Source organism: Rhinopithecus bieti, unplaced genomic scaffold (assembly GCF_001698545.2).
Source record: "Rhinopithecus bieti isolate Rb0 unplaced genomic scaffold, ASM169854v2 scaffold_31823, whole genome shotgun sequence".
NCBI classification, from domain to species: Eukaryota; Metazoa; Chordata; class Mammalia; order Primates; family Cercopithecidae; genus Rhinopithecus; species Rhinopithecus bieti.
The window spans coordinates 206264-220621 of NW_016814121.1; positions in this window are offsets into that span (position 1 = coordinate 206264).

Below are 14358 nucleotides of genomic sequence, written 5' to 3' on the forward strand. Positions count from 1 at the left end.
AATCTTTTTTTTTTTTTTTTTTTTTTAGACAAGGTCTCACTCTGTCACCTAGCTGGAGTGTAATGGCGCACTCCTAGCTCATTGCAGCCTCCAACTCCCAGACTCAAGTGATCCGTGGTCCTCCTTCCTCAGCCTCCCAAAGCACTAGAATTACAGGCACATGCCACTGCGCCCAGCTGCCTTAACCTTTTTTTTTTTTTTCCCCGAGACGGAGTTTCACTCTTATTGCCCAGGCTGGAGTGCAATGGTGCAATCTTGGCTCACTGCAATCTCCCTCTCCCGGGTTCAAGTGATTCTCTCGCCCCAGCCTCCCAAGTAGCTGGGATTACAGGTATGCGCCACCACGCCCGGCTAATTTTGTATTTTTCAGTAGAGACGAGGTTTCTCCATGTTGGTCAGGCTGGTCTCAAACTCCTGACCTCAGGTGATCTGCCTGCTTCAGCCTCCCAAAGTGCTGTGCTGTGATTACAGGCATGAGCCACCACGCCCCGCCTGCCTTAACTCTTTAAATCCTCCTGCTCCAGTGATTTCAGTAACCTCCTTCACCCAACCTCACCCCCAGAATCCATCTGTAGGGGAACTATGACTGGTGCCTCTACCATTAGAATTTGCTTTCTCTATTTCTGGTCATATGTTGGGACTCCATATATTGGGACTCCATAAAAGTCCTATATTTCTCTTTTTTTTTTTTTTTTTTTTGAGACAGAGTCTTGCTCTATCACCCAGACACCCAGGCTGGAGTGCAGTGACATGATCTCGGCTCACTGCAACCTCTGCCTCCCGGGTTCAAGCGATTCTCCTGCCTTAGCCTCCTGAGTAGCTGGTATTACAGGCACCTACCACCACGCCCGGCTAATTTTTGTATTTTTATTAGAGACGGGGTTTCACCATATGGGGCAGGCTAGTCTCAAACTTCTGACCTTAAGGGATCCCAAAGTGCTCCCAAAGTGCTGGGATCACAGGCATGAACCACCACGCCCGGCCCATTATGCAAGAACTTTTGTGTGCTCTGTTAATCCTCATAGCACTGCAAAGTAAATATTATTTATTCATTGAATGAAGGATCTGAGGTTTGGGAAGATGAAGGGCTGAGTCCAGGGTTACACAACTAGAAAAGATGAAGCACCAAGTTTGGCTTCGGAGGAGACCGCCAGACTGAGAGACTCAGGCCTCGGAGCACTGCCCCAGGCGAATCCCACAACTTGGGGCTGGGCAGAGCTTCTCTTCCGGTTTTCCCTAATGTGTTTGAAAGAGAGTAAGAGAGGTACATTTGAAAAGAAAAACAGAAAGCCGAGCGCGGTGGCTCAAGCCTGTAATCCCAGCACTTTGGGAGGCCGAGACGGGCAGATCACGAGGTCAGGTGATCGAGACCATCCTGGCTAACACGGTGAAACCCCGTCTCTACTAAAAAATACAAAAAACTAGCCGGGCGACCGGGCGACGTGGCGGCGCCTGTAGTCCCAGCTACCCGGGAGGCTGAGGCAGGAGAATGCCGTGAACCCGGGAGGCAGAGCTTGCAGTGAGCCGAGATCCGGCCACAGCACTCCAGCCTGGGTGACGCTCCAGCCAGGGTGACAGAGCGAGACTCTGTCTCAAAAAAAAAAAGAAAATAAAAGAAAAACAGAAATGGGTCCCAACGAGTCAGGTTTGCTCAGATCAGACCTCCTCTGCACAGGAAAGGGAGGGACATCAAGAAAGATCCCAGCTGGAAAGATCAGAGAAATAAGCACACACGCACACACTCACACACACACATTGCGCACACACACATACACACAGGCACACACACTTTTTAATTTTTATTTTTTTTAGTAGAGATGGGGGGTGTCACTATGTTGCAGGCTGGTCTCAAACTCCTCGACTCAAGTGATCTCCCACCTTGGCCTCCCAAAGTGCTGGGATTACAGGCATGAACCTCTGTGCTCAGCCTGCTTTTAAAAAAAACAAAACAAACTGTTTTTGTGGTGGTTTGTTCATTTTTTCGTTGTTTTGAGGCAGAGGTCTCGCCTCAAAACTCGCCTAGGCTGGAGGGCAGTGGTGCAATCTCCACTCACTGCAACCTCCGCCTCCTGGGTTCAAGAGATTCTCCTGTCTCAGCCTCCCGAGTAGCTGAAACTACAGGCCCCCGCCACCCCACCCAGCTAATTTTTGTATTTTTAGTAGAGACAGGGTTTCATCATATTAGCCAGGCTGGTCTCAAACTCCTGACCTCAAGTGATCTGCCTGCCTGGGCCTCCCAAAGTGTTGGGATTACAGGCGGGAGACACTGCACCTGGCAAAAAAGAACTGTTAATTAGGACTGGGTGCCATGGCTCCCACCTGTAATCCCAGCACTTCAGGAGCCCAAGGTGGGAAGGAGGATTCCTTGAGGCCAGCAGTTCAAGAGCAGCCTGAGCAATGTAGCCAAATCCCATCTCTACAAAAAATAAATAGACCGGGCATGGTGGTGTGTGCCTGTAATCCCAGCTACTCGGGAGGCTGAGGCAGGAGGATCACTTCAGCCTGGGAGGTCGAGGCAGCGGAGGCCACCGTGGGCCATGATTGCATCATTGCACTCCAGTCTGGGTGACAGAGTAAGACTTTCTCTCAAAAACACATACCAAAAAAAAAAAAAAAGATTGTCAATTAGAGGTGTTGCCACAATCCCAATAACAGCACAGTGCTTCACTCACAGATATTAAGAAGTTGGCGCTTGAAAAATAAAACGAAGCAGTGAGAAGACATTCTCCTCCCCAGCTCTGACCTGCCCATTCCTGCTTAAGCGCAGCTGTGCGAGCCTCCACTCCCTCCAGGAGGAAACCCACAGCCATGAGTCTGGCATCAGAGACCAGGCCCCAATAGCTCACTCCTTCCCTGTCCCCAAGGGAGCCTTGGGTTCCAGCCAAACCAGGCCACTGCCCCCACTCACCAGTCTCAGATCATTCTAGAGCCTCTCACACCTTCAGGCCTTTTGCCTGGCTGGTTCTTGCCTTTCCTTTGGCCACCATCCAGCTGAAATGTCTTCTGTCCCCTGCAGCCTCCCCCAGAGGCCCAGGCCCAGCAGGCGCTCTCAGAGTACATCACACAATGTGTCATTGTCCCTGCAGAAATGGTTTATTGAACACGCAGCTTGAAACACAAGCTCATGATACCGTCTAAATACCTCCCGAGCAAAAAGAATGTTCCTTTCTTTTCTGTTTTTATTCTTCCTTTTTGTGTGAGTGTGTGACAGGGTCTCACTCAGTTGCCCAGGCTGGAGTGCAGTGGGGCCATCATAGTTCATTGCAGCCTCAACCTCCTGGGCTCAAGCCATCCTCCTACCTCAGCCTTCCGAGTAGCTGGGACTACAGACACGCACCACTGTGCCCAGATAATTTTTTTTTAATGGAGTTTCGCTCTTGTTGCCTGCTCTGGAGTCCAGTGGCTCAATCTCAGCTCACTGCAACCTCCGCCTCCCTGGTTCAAGCGATTCTCCTGCCTCAGCCTCCCGAGTAGCTGGGATTATAGGCATGCGCCACCACAGCCGACTAATTTTTTGTATTTTTAGTAGAGACAGGGGTTCTCCATGTTGGTCAGGTTGGCCTTGAACTCCCGACCTCAGGTGATCCTCCCACCTCAGCCTCCCAAAGTGCTGGGATTACAGGTGCAAGCCACAGCGCCCAGCCCGCCCAGCCTTTTTTTTTTTTTTTTTTTTAAGACAGAGTCTCACTCTCACTCTGTCACCCAGGCTGGAGTGCAGTGGCCCAATCTTGGCTTACTGTGACCTCCACCTCCCAGGTTCAAGCAATTCTCCTGCCTCAGCCTCCCAGGTAGCTGAGATTACAGGCACCTATCACCATGCCCACCTAATTCTTGCATTTTTAGTAGAGATGGGATTTTACCATGTTGGCCGGGCTGGTCTCAAACTCCTGACCTCAAGTGATCTGCCTGCCTCAGCCTTCCAAAGTGCTGGAATTACAGGCATAAGCCACCACGCCTGGCTGCAGCCAGTATTTTTTTAATGTTTTATAGAGACAGGAGTCTCACTATGTTGCCCAGTCTGGTCTCTAACTCCTGGCCTCAAGGGATCCTCCCACCTTGGCCTCCCAAAGTGCTAGGATTCCAGGACCATGCCTGGCCCAGAATGCTCTTTTCTTCTTCATAGCCTGCAGGCTTCAAGCTCAGAACAGAGTCTCACTCTGTCACCCAGGCTGGAGTGCAGTGGTGTGATCTTGGCTCACTGCAACCCCCACCTCCCGGGTTCAAGCAATTATCCTGCCTCAGCCTCCCAAGTAGCTGGAACTATAGGCACACACCACCATGCCTGGCTAATTTTTGTAGTTTTATTTTATTTTATTTTTTATTTATTTTTGGAGATGGAGTCTTGCTCTGTCACCCAGGCTAGAGTACAGTGGTGCCATCTCGGCTCACTGCAACCTCCGCCTCCCGGGTTCAAGTGATTCTCCTGCCTCAGCCTCCCAAGTAGCTGGGATTACAAGTGCCCGCTACCTTGCCTGTCTAGTTTTTGTATTTTTAGTAAAGATGGGGTTTCACCATGTTGGCCAGGCTAGTCTCGAACTCCTGACCTCGTGATCCACCCGCCTCAGCTTCCCAAAGTGCTGGGATTACAGGCACGAGCCACCTCATCCAGCCGACCCCATCTCTAACAAAAAGATTTTTTTAAACTGGTAGGGCCTTTGAGGAGATAAGGTCATGAGGGTGGAGCCTTCATGAATGGGATTAGTGTCCTTATAAAAGGGACCTGTGGAAGCTTGTTTGCCCGTTCGCCATATGAGGACATGTAAGAGGGGACCATCTATGAGAAATGGTTCCTTTACCAGACACCAAATCTGCCAGCACTTTGATCTTGGACTTCCCAGCTTCCGGAACTGTCAGAAACTGGCCAGGCGCAATGACTCACGTCTGTAATCACAGCACTTTGGGAGGCCGAGGTGGGCAGATCACTTGAGGTCAGGAGTTCGAGACCAGCCTGGCCAACAGGGTGAAACCCAGTCTCTACTAAAATACAACAAAATTAGCTGGGTGTGGTGGTGCACGCCTGTAGTGCTAGCTACTCGGAAGGCTGAGGCAGGAGAATCGCTTGCACCTGGGAGGCAGAGGTCGCAGTGAGCCGAGACTAAGCCACTGCACTCCAGCCTGGGCGATAAGGCGAGTCTCTGTCTCAAAAAATAAATAAATAAATAGATAAATAAATAAATAAATAAATAAATAATTTTAAGAAGAAAATGCTTGTTATTTATAAGCCACCCCCCAGTGTATGCTATTTTTGTTGTAACAACTCATATGGACTAAGATACTTGGGTTGGCTGTCAGGGCCAGGAGGTAAAAGTGATCACATTGTCTTCCCAAGAGGCCATAGGCCCATTGCTAAGGGAAATAAGCCATAAAGAACAACTGAATGGCTGGGCGAGGTGGCTCACACCTGTAATCCCAACACTTTGACATGCTGAGGCAGGTGGATCACCTGAGGTCAGGAGTTCGAGACCAGCCTGGCCATCACAGTGAAACACCGTCTGTACTAAAAATACAAAAAAAAAAAATTAGCCGGCGTGGTGGCAGGCAACTGTAATACCAGCTACTTAGGAAGCTAGGAGGCAGAGGCTGCAGTGAGCCAAGATCATGCTACTGCACTCCAGCCTGAGTGAAACTCCAAAAAAAAAAGAGCAATTGTATAATCCCACTTACGTGATATATCTAGAAAAGGTAAATTCACACAGACAGAAAATAGAATAAAGGCTACTGGGGATCAGGAGAAGGGGATATGGAGAGTTAGTGTTTAATGGGTAAAGAGTTGCTGTTTGGGGACAGGCACAGTGGTTTACATCTATAATCTCAACACTTTGGGAGGCCGAGGCAGGTGGATCACGTGAGGTGAGAAGTTCAAGACCAGCCTGGCCAACATGGTGAAACTCCATCTCTAAAAAAAAAAAAAAAAAGCAAAAATTTGAGACTCTGCCTCAAAAAATAATTTAATTAATTAATTAATTAAAATACAAAATTAGGCCGGGCGCAGTGGCTCAAGGCCTGTAATCCCAGCACTTTGGAGTTGACCGAGACGGGCGGATCACGAGGCTCAGCGAGATCGAGACCCTCCTGGCTAACACGGTGAAACCCGTCTCTACTAAAAAATACAAAAACTAGCCCAGGCGAGGTGCGGGCGCCTGTAGTCCCAGCCTACTCGGGAGGTTGAGCAGGAGAATGGCGTAAACCCAGGAGGCGGAGGCTTGCGTGAGCCTGAGATCCGGCCACTGCCACTCCAGCCTGGGGGCGACAGGAGCCGAGACTCCGTCTCAAAAAAAAAAATAAATAAATAAATAAATAATATAAATAAAGGAGAAAAGGTAGAAAAATTACATGTGTATGTGTGATCAGTTACATGAGCATAAAGATGCTGAAGAATGCGTATCTTGCCATTAACATTGATTGTCAATATCAAGGGATAAGATTAGAGACAATGGAGAGATGATGAGGTGTTTTTTAAAATTAATTAATTAATTTTTTTGAGGTAGAGTCTCACTCTGTCACCCAGGCTGGAGTGCAATGGTGTGATCTCCGCTCACTGCAACCTTTGCCTCCCAGGTTCAAGCGATTCTCCTGCCCGAGGCTCCCAACGGCAAAACTCCATCTCTACTAAAAATACAAAATTAGCCGGGCATGGTGGCAGAGTGTGGCAGGTGCAGGCCTGGGGAGACTGAGGACATGGAAGGTTCGGTGGAGTTTTCTAGTTTGAGTCCAAGCCACCAGCTTCAGAGTTGCTCCAAATTCCTTGGTGCAAAGGGTCAGGCTCCAGTTCCATTAGCCTAATGCAGCAGGCATCCAGGAGACCAGCAGGGCCCTGCCTGGGGACATGAGACCCAGAGGGGCAGGTGCAGCCTGGCAGAGGAGCAGAGTGACAGCTGTGGCATGTGGCACTGGCCCCAGGCTCCCCAGAGGTGTGCCCTAGCTCTCATGAGCAGACCCAGCTCTCTGCCCTGCTCTGGGGCTCTGGGATGGTGGTTGGATCCCACCTTACATGCACACAGGAGCTGGGCTGGGGCTCACAGGAGCTGGGCATGTGTAACCCAATAACAAGCAAAACCGTGCGGCTGACTTGCATATGGTCCGTGTCTCCTTGGTCAGCAGCTCTTTGCAGCTCAGAGCCTTCATGGCGCCTGCCCTGTGAAGCCACGTGGTGGGGATGGGGGTGGGGATCACAGTGCTGTTGGCCCAAACCCCCTCCCACACCCCTGCCTCCCTGCTCCTGTTTCCTCTCTCGAGGCAGCCAAGGGTTTCCTGTCTTTCTGGCTGTCTGAGCGGCTTCCTCATTTATCGCTCAACATCTTGCAGCAGGTGCCATCATTGCTTCTGTTCTTGGAAACTCAGGCTGGGACCAAGCAGAGATCCGCGGGGATTGTTCAAAGGAGAGATGGCAGAGGGAAATGGCAGTGGGGTTAGTTTTGCAGGACCCAGCTAGGTTCTGGGGGAGCCAGCAGAGAGAAGGGCTTCTTTCTTCTCTCTCTCTCTCTCTCTCTCTGTTTTTATTTTAGTTTAGTTTAGTTTAGTTTAGTTTAGTTTAGTTTAGTTTAGTTTCTGTTTTTAGAGACAGGGTCTCGCTCTATCACCCAGGCAGGGGTGCAGTGGTGTAATCACAGCTCACTGCAGCCTTGACCTCCCAGGCTCAAGTGATCTGCGATTCTCCTCCTCAGCCTCCTGAGTAGCTGGGATGCTACCACAGGCGCATGCTACCATGCCCAGCTAATTTTTATTTTTGTAGAAATGGGGTCTCACTATGTTTCCCAGGCTGGTTTCAAACTCCTGTCCTCAAGAGATTCTCCTGCCTTTTGGGGCCATATTCCTGAAACCAGGACTGACTCCTGTGCCCCCTCCTCCGCTCTAACCCAGTAAAAGTCTTCTCTTTGCAGCTTCTGCACAGGGACCCAGTGAAATTGCTAACATAGTCCGGGCCCAGTGGCTCACACCTGTAATCCCAGCACTTTGGGAGGCTGAGGCAGGGGGCAGATCATTTGAGGTCAGGAGTTCGAGACCAGCCTGTCCAACATGGTGAACTCTCATCTCAAAATACAAAAATTAGCTGGGCATGATGGCGCACACCTGTGGTCCCAACTACTTGGGAGGCTGAGGCGGGAGAATAACTTGAACCTGGGAGGTGGAGGTTGCAGTGAGCCAAGATCATGCCACTGCACTCCAGTCTGGGTGACAGAGTGAGACTCCATTTCCGGAAAAAAAAAAAAAAAAAAAAGCAATTGTTAACAGAATCATGGCTCAGAAAGTAGGGTTGCCAAATAAAATACAAGAAGCCTAGTCAAATGTGAATTTCAGATGAACAACAAATAATTGTTTTAGTGTAAGTTATGTCCATATATTGCATGGAACATGATTACACTCAAGAATTATTTGTTGTTTATTTGAAATTCAAATTCAACACAGCATCCCCTATTTTTATTTGCTAAATGTGGCAACCTGATCCTAAAACGGCTCAGCTTTCAAAGTTCTAATCAGATTTCTCAGAAAGGAAAGAGAGGGAGGAGGAGAGAGAACAAAAGAACAAATCGCCCCTGTAATCCCAGCACTTTGGGAGGCTCAGGCAGGCAGATCACGAGGTCAGGAGAGAGACTGAGCCACGGTGAAACCCCATCTCTACTAAAAATACAAAAAATTAGCCGGGCGTCAGGTGGCGCATGCCTGTAATCCCAGCTACTCGGGAGGCTGAGGCATGAGAATTGCTTGAACCCAGGAGGTGGAGGTTGCAGTGAGCCAAGGTCGTGCCACTGCACTATAGCCTGGGCAATAGAGCAAAACTCAGTCTCAAAAAAAAAAAAAAAAAAAATTAACCAGGCATGGTGGCAGTTGCCTGTAGTCCCAGCTACTTGGGAGGCTGAGGCACAAGACTCGTTTGAACTTGGGAGGCAGAGGTTTCAGTGAGCCGAGATTGTGCCACAGCATTCCAGCCTGGGCAACAGAGCGTGACTCCGTCTCAAAAAAAAAAAAAAAAAACCATCCCCTTTCTTTCTTTCTTTCTTTCTTTCTTTCTTTCTTTCTTTCTTTCTTTCTTTCTTTCTTTCTTTCTTTCTCTCTTTCTCTCTTTCTCTCTCTCTCTTTCTCTCTCTCTCTCTCTCTCTCCCTCTTTCTTTCTTTCTTTTTTTCTTTTAGCATTAGGATCCTTCTCTGTCCCTCTCGAGTAGCTGGATTACAGGCTCCTGCCACCACACCCGGCTAATTGGTCAGGCTAACCTGAAACTCCTGACCTTGTGATCTGCCCACCTCGGCCTCCCAAAGTGCCGGGATGGTAGGCGTAAGTCACTGAGTTATAGTTCTTTACATATTCTAGATACAGTCCTGGATCAGATATATGATTTGTAAAAATGGTTCCCCGCTCTGAGATTTTCTTCTCACTTTCTTGATGGTGTCTTTAAAAGCGTTTTTTTTTTTTTTTTTTTTTTTTTTGAGACAGAGTCTCGCTCCATCGCCCAGGCTGGAGTGCAGTGGCGCGATCTCTGCTCACTGCAAGCTCTGCCCGCCAGGTTCACGCCATTCTCCTGCCTCAGCCTTCTGAGTAGCTGGGACTACAGGTGCCTTCCACCACGCCTGGCTAATTTCTTTGTATTTTTAGTAGAGACGGGGTTTCACCGTGCTTGTCAGGATGGTCTCGATTCCCTGACCTCGTGGTCCACCCGCCTCGGCCTCCCAAAGTGCTGGGATTACAGGCGTGAGCCACCGCGCTTGGCATTTTTTGAGACGAAGTTTTGCTCTTGTTGCCCAGGCTGGAGTGCAATGGTGCAATCTCAGCTCACCACAACCTCTGCCTCCTAGGTTCAAGCTATTCTCCTGCCTCTCCTGAGTAGCTGGGATTACAGGTGTGAGCCACCGCGCCCAGCCCCCTGTTTGGTTTTAAAAAGACACATTGATCAGCACAGATGTTCATCACTGGGCTATTTATAATAATCAAATAGAGGGAATATCTAAATGTTCCACAGTAGGAGATGGTTATGTGGATGTTGATGACAATGATGATGACGACAACGAATATTCCTCATGGCTTATTCTGTGCCAAACACTGTGCAAATGACCTTATATGAAAATTATCAGCCAGACATGTTGGCTCACACTTGTAACCCCAGCACTTTGGGAAGCCGAGGCAGGTGGATCACCGAAGTTCAAGAATGTCAAGACCAGCCTGGGCAACATGGTGAAACCCTATCTCTACAAATAAATACAAAATTAAAATAAAACAAAAAAAGAAATACAAAATTACCGGGCGTGGTGGCACTTGCCTCTAGGCTGAGGAAGGAGGGCTGTTTGAGGCCAGGAGTTCAAGTCTAGCCTGGGCAACACAGCAAGACTCCATCTCTACAAAAAAAAAAAAAAAAAAAAAAATTTTTAATTAGCCAGCCACAGTGGCACATCCCTGTGGTTCCAGCTACTCAGGAGGCTGAAACAGGAGGATCTCTTGAACCCACAAGTTGGAGGCTAAAGTGAGTTATGATCATGACACTGCACTCCAGCCTGGGCAACAGAGCAAGATCCTCTCTCAGAAAGAAAACAAAACAGGAGAAAATCTGGACACAGAGGCAAAAGGAAGACTAGGTGGGGAGACCCAGCAAGAACTCCATGTGAAGGCGCATGTTTGGAGCAATGCATCTACCAACTGATGAATGCCAAAGGCTGCCAGGAAACCACCAGACCCTAGGACAGAGGCATGGGACAGATTCTCACAATCATCCTTGTCATCATCACCCACTTAACACAGCCTGCACAGGGAATCAACTTCTGCGCTCTGGCCTCCAGACCTGCAAGACAATAAACTTTTTGTTGTTGTTGAGACAAGGTGTCACTCTGTTGCCCAGGCTGGAGCACAGTGGCGCTATCTCGGCTCACTGCAACCTCTGCTTCCCAGGTTCAAGCTATTCTCACGCCACAGCCTGCCGGGTAGCTGGGATCAGAGGTGTGCACCACCACACCTGGCTAACGACACATTTTTTTTTTTTTTAGACAGAGTCTCGCTCTGTCGCCCAGGCTGGAGTGCAGTGGCGCGATCTCGGCTCACTGCAAGCTCCGCCTCCTGGGTTCACGTAGTTCTCCTGCCTCAGCCTCCCGAGTAGCTGGGACTACAGGTGCCCGCCACCACACCCGGCTAATTTTTTGTATTTTTAGTAGAGACAGGTTTCACCGTGTTAGTCAGGATGGTCTCAATCTCCTGACCTCATGATCCGCCCGCCTCAGCCTCCCAAAGTGCTGGGATTATAGACGTGAGCCACCGCACCCAGCCAACAAACTTCTTTAAAGAGGATGGCTGAGTGTGGTGGCACATGCCTGTAATCCCAGGTACTCAGGAGGCTGAAGCAGGAGGATCACTTCAACCTGGGAGGCAGAGGTTGCAGTGAGCCGAGATTGTGCCACTGTGCTCCAGTCTGGGTGACAGAATGAGACTCTGTCTCAATAATAATAATAATAATAATAATAATAATACACAATTATTACCAAAAAACTGATATGGTGCTACATCAGTAAATACGGTAATAATAAATACAACCCTAGCAGCAGGCACTAAATCCCGTAGAAACAAAGAGGAGAACATGTCCACCCTGCCAGGATGAGTTGAAGGACATTTCCAAGGAGGAGCCAATACTTAGTTGAGCCTTGAAAAAAAGAATTATTCACCAGGCATGGTGGTTCACGCCTGTAATCCCAGGACTTTGGGAGGCCAAGGCAGGTGGATCACCTGAGGTCAGGAGTTCGAAATGCACAATATGACAAAACCCCATCCACTAAAAACACAAAAATTAGCCAGGCGTGGTGGTGGGCACCTGTAGTCTCAGCTACTCGGGAGGCTGAGGTAGGAGAATTGTTTGAACCCAGAAGGCGGAGATTGCAGTGAGCCGAGATCACGCTACTGCCCTCCAGCCTGGGTGACAGAGAGACTATTTTTATCTGTCTCAAAAAAACAAAAAACAAAAAACCATGAAACAGGAATTCTCTGGAATTCAGCCATAGGAAAGTTTTTTTCAGGTGTGCGTGAAAGGACACAGGCATGAAATATCCTGTCTGGCATGTGGCAGTATGTTTGTTACTGAAATGTTCTTAAAATAACAGAGATGAGCCAGGCATAGTGGCTCACGCCTGTAATCCCAGCACTTTGGGAGGCTGAGGCAGGCAGATCACTAGAGGTCAGGAGTTTGAGACCAGCCTGGCCAACACGGCAAAACCCCATCTCTACTAGAAATACAAAAAAAAAAAAAAAAAAAAATTAGCTGGGTGGGTATGGTGGTGGGTACCTGTAATCTCAGCTACTTGGGAGGCTGACGCAGGAGAATCACTTGAACCTGGGAGGCAGAGGTTTCAGTGAGCCGAAATTGCACCACTGCACCCCAGCCTGGGAGACAGAGTGAGACTCTGTCTCAAAAAATAAAATAAAATAAATAACAGAGATGAAGTTCTGTAGAGAATAATTTTCGAAATCCTTAGCTCCTCTTTGCTAATTTGAATTACAACAGAAATACTATTTCTTTTTTTTTTTTTTTTTGAGACGGAGTCTTGCTCTGCCGCCCAGGCTGGAGTGCACTGGCCGGCTCTCAGCTCACTGCAAGCTCCGCCTCCCGGGTTCACGCCATTCTCCTGTCTCAGCCTCCCGAGTAGCTGGGACTACAGGCGCCCGCCACCTCGCCTGGCTAGTTTTTTGTATTTTTTAGTAGAGACGGGGTTTCACCGTGTTAGCCAGGATGGTCTCGATCTCCTGACCTCGTGATCCGCCCGTCTCGGCCTCCCAAAGTGCTGGGATTACAAGCTTGAGCCACCGCGCCCGGCCTACTATTTCTTTTTTTATTAACCCCAGCACTTTGGGCGACCAACGCAGGAGGATTGCTTCAGCCCAGGAATTCGAGATTAGCCTGGGCAACATAGGGAGACTTTGCCACTACAAAAAATTTAAAAATTATCCGGGTGAAGTGGCACATGCCCGAAGTCCAAGCTACACTGGAGGCTGAGGTAGGAGGATCACTTGAGCCCAGGAGGTTGAGGCTGCAATAAACTATGACGGCCCCACTGCACTCTGGCCTGGGCACCAGAGTAAGACCCTGTCTCAAAAAATAATAATAATAATTAAATTAAAAGAAAAAGAAAAAAGAGGCTAAGCGTGGTGGGAAAATCAAGTAGGAACAGCACTCGAGACCAAGAGTTCAAGACCAGCCTAGGCAACATAGTGAGACCCTGGTCTCTATACTTAAAAAATAAAATAAAAAGCAATCTTGGGCCAGGTGCAGTGGCTCATGCCTGTAATCCCAGCACTTTGGGAGGATGAGGCAGGTGGATCATCTGAGACCAGCCTGGCCAACATGGTGAAACCCTGTCTCTACTAAAAATACAAAAATTAGCCACGCACAGTGGCAGGAGCCTGTAATCTCAGCTACTCAGGAAGCTGAAGCAAGAGAATCACTTGAACCCAGGAGACAGAGTTTGCAGTGAGCCAAGAGCACGCCACTGCATTCTAGCCTGGGCAACAGAGCAAGACTCTGTCTCCAAAAAAAAAAAAAAAAAAAAAAAATTAGCCGGGCATGGTGGCACACACCTGTAATCCCAGCTACTTGGGAGGCTGAGGCACAAGAATCAGTTGAACCTGGGAGGCCAAGATTGCAATGAGCCGAGATCTCCCTATTGCACTCCAGCCTGAGCAAGACTCTATCTCAATTAAAAAAAAAAAAAGAAATATTATTTTTTGATTTCTAAACACATTGTTAGAATATTCTAACCACTTCCAAACTAACCCACAACAAAAAAACTGCAGTTTCAGGCCAATGATTCCCAGGGGGAGTAAGAGAACTTTACACAATGGTGGTCTAAGGGAACTTTACACAATGGTGTTGACTGGGGGAACACTCTGGAAGACAGCGAATATGGATTCTTGCCTAAACTGGAAGTTTATAAAAATTTTCCATGAGGTGGCAGCAGTTCTTCAACTAGTTGTGAAAATGATCTTGTTTGAAATTTATATTTTTTTCTTTTTTTTTTTTTTTAGAGACAAGGTGTCGCTTTGTCACCCAAGCTGGAGTGCAGTCCTGCGATCATAGCTCACTGCAACCTTCACCTCCTATGGTCTAGCAATCCTCCTGCCTCAGCCCCCCAAGTAGCTGGGATTACACGTGCAAGTCACTACGTCCAGCTAAGTTTCTTTTTATTTTTTTGTAAAGATGGAGTCTTGCTATGTTGCCCAGGTTGGCCTCAAACTCTAGGCCTCAAGAGATCCTCCCAGTTTGGCCTCTCAATTAGATTTTCTTTCTTTCATTTCTTTTTCCCTCCCTCCCTCCCTCCCTCCCTCCCTCCTTTCTTTCCTTCCTTCCTTCCTTCCTTCCTTCCTTCCTTCCTTCCTTCCTTCCTTCCTTCCCTCCC